This window comes from Medicago truncatula, chromosome 6 (assembly GCF_003473485.1).
Source record: "Medicago truncatula cultivar Jemalong A17 chromosome 6, MtrunA17r5.0-ANR, whole genome shotgun sequence".
NCBI lineage: Eukaryota > Viridiplantae > Streptophyta > Magnoliopsida > Fabales > Fabaceae > Medicago > Medicago truncatula.
In genome coordinates, this window is record NC_053047.1 from 26,165,028 (window position 1) to 26,168,146 (window position 3,119).

Consider the following 3,119-nt stretch of genomic DNA (forward strand, 5'->3'; position numbering starts at 1 on the left):
CTTACTTGGGATATGAGAATTGTTTGGAATGGTGAAACTATATGATATAGTTGATGTTGAATGACATTGTTGATTATTGATAATCATGTTGATGTGTGATGGTGAATACTATGATTTATTTGTGTGGGCATGTTTTCTTGATAATGCAATGTTGTGGAGATAATCAATATAATTGGGTGTCGTCCTATATATTGAGTTGAGATTGTGAATTGTTGTCGCATTATCGAGTTCTTACACATGTCCATGCATCATAGTCGTTGTTGCTGTAAAAGGGATGACTCTTTTACTTCGAGATTATTGTAAGGCAGAGGTGAGCCTTACATGCGATGTTGACTTGTCCATCGGAGGTGACGACCTTGTTGAGATTTGGTACCACATGCATTTATGTGTCCATAAGTGCATATCATAGCATGAGTCTTATGTGAAATATGTGATTGGTAATGAATTGAGATGAATGATTATTGATGATGTTTGTGATTGACGATTGTGAATGAATATTTGTGAATTGATAATTGTCCATGAATTATGATAATGATTGTTCATGAGTTTTGATTGGTGATTGTTCATGATGTATATGATCGGTGATTGTTCATGATGTATATGATCAGTGATTGTTCATGATGTATATGATTGGTGATCGTGTATGAATAACTGTGAATTGATATTTATTATGATACAAGTAATTGGTGATTGTTCATGAAATGTGATTAATGATTATTCATGATAAACGTGATTGGTGATTGTGAATGAATAATTGTAAATTGATAATTGTTCATATGATTGACGAATATTGATGTGAGATATCGGGGTGTGATGTAAGTATTAATGTGTAATTATTATTGATCAAGTGTGATGAGATAAAACCGCAAGTGCACGGTCTTACCGAAGTAGTATGAAAAGAGTATCGTTCCGACAGGGAGTTATGAATTCAATTAACTTTAGATAATGATTAGACTAAATGTTTATAAGGTAGAAAGTTGTATTTTTATATATTTAAAAGAAAATAATAATAAAAGATAAAAGCCTTGGGGTTATTGGTTCATCCTAACGGCAAGTCCTTCTCAAACCAAACTATTAAACTTATAACTTTATGTTAGACCTAATTTCTCAAGACAGTTTCTCTTTTGTTCCTCTAGCAACCAAGCCTATTTCGCTGACTTGATTACTATTAGATTTTGGTTCCTTTAACAACCAAGCCTATTTCGCTGACTTGATTGTTATTAGTTCCCTTGAAGATCGAAACTATATGTCTCAAAGATTGCAAAGCCTATTTCGCTGACTTTGCAATCCTTGTCTGAATTCACTTGTTCGAATATCAAAGCTCCACTTTCGTTTTATGAATTGATATTTGGAATAATGGACGAACAATTATCAAACCCTCCACTTTCGTTTCCACAGTTTGATAATGGTTAATCCATGTTAAGACGGTGAATTCAGATAAGAAATTAGGGTTACATAAGATTAAGGTTTAAAGCTTGGTTTGATTAGGATTATGTCATTAGACTTATCCAACAATCCCAAGACAAGAGAAGTCTACTCACTAATGTTCATCGTAGACAAGGGGAAGAAGAGAGAATGCATAAAAGTAAATAACAAGAAAGTAAAGGTGAACTTTTATTAGAAAGACAATTGTCACATATTGTATTCCAAGAAAAGATGAATATTTGTGATGGCTAGCTACTCTATTTATAGTACACAATTGACTTAAAATCTAAGCAAGTATATTCCAAGAATATTCCTCGGTAGATTGTGCGCCAAAATAGAATAGCTTGGAGCTTAAGCAAAAGCAGCAAAAGGTCTTCTGGAGGGTGGCACGGCCGTGCCAAGGCTAGCACGGGCCGTGCCAGGCTTCTGACTTGTGGGAGATATATTTTGTTTCCCAATCTTCGTATTTTCGTGTCCAATCTGCTCCAAATCCCTTTCTTTTGCTCCAAGACTCAATCCATCCAATATTCTTCCCTGAAATATAATAAATTGCAATTTAAAGTAAACTATCCTAAAAAGGAAATAATACTAATATAAAATTATATAAAGTCTAAATAAAACTAAACTAAAAAGCATAATAAAATAGCATATAAATGACTCATCAAACTCCCCTATACTTGAATCTTTGCTTGTCCTCAAGCAAAAGGCATAAACATGGTAGCACAAACAATTATATCAAATGACAATTCAATTAAAGCACATGTCTCCTCAAGGGCTTAAATCCCAAATGTACACTAATCACAAACTCAAGCATTTCTTGTAATTTTTATTCAACCCAACGATCAAGTTTCAAGTGAGTGTGTGTGTGAAGTCCAACCCTTTTCTTGCTCCTATATAAGATAGGCATTATGAGGAAACATGGTCTAATCCTAGCACTAAACCAACCAAGAAAGATTCCTTCTATAATTCATATAAGAGAGATGGGAGTATTTGAGAATCTTTGTTCTTTGCCATTTGCACATTTTAAGTTCTTTATTTAAGGAACAACATCTTCACGTAGGAGGTCGGAGGGCCTACCCCCTTCCCCAATCTAGATTCAATGGTATCCCTTAAAACATCATCTTCACGTAGGATGTCGGAGGGCCTACCCCCTTCCCCAATCTAGATTCAATGATGTGTTTTAAAGTTTTTCCTCAAGATAACAATCATCTTCACGTAGGAAGTCGGAGGGCCTACCTCCTTCCCCAATCTAGATTCAATGATGAGATCTTGGAATTTATTTGGCTTTTTGGCTTTTTATCAACTCCCTTATACTAACTTATACTACTGGCACTTTGAGAATCTTTAAAGGTTAATGCACCACTAAGATTAAAACGCGTTTCCTTAAAATACCTATTCATACATTTACTCAAGGGAAGCATCTTTGTGTTTTTCTCATTGGAGAATTTTATTCACTTTAAAACAAGATGTGGGTATATCAAGAAGACTTAAAACACAAGAGTTTGCTTTCATGTACAAGAATCAACAAAATAAGAGGAGACAATGAAAATTTTGTGTCATGATATTTTCAATAAAAATTAGCTACTTAACCATGCCTTTTACAATAAAACAAAACAAAAGAATAAAGTTCAAGGGAGTTTGGAAACACTACGACTACTGACACTTTATTAGGCTCCCCCCACACTTAGGAGAAG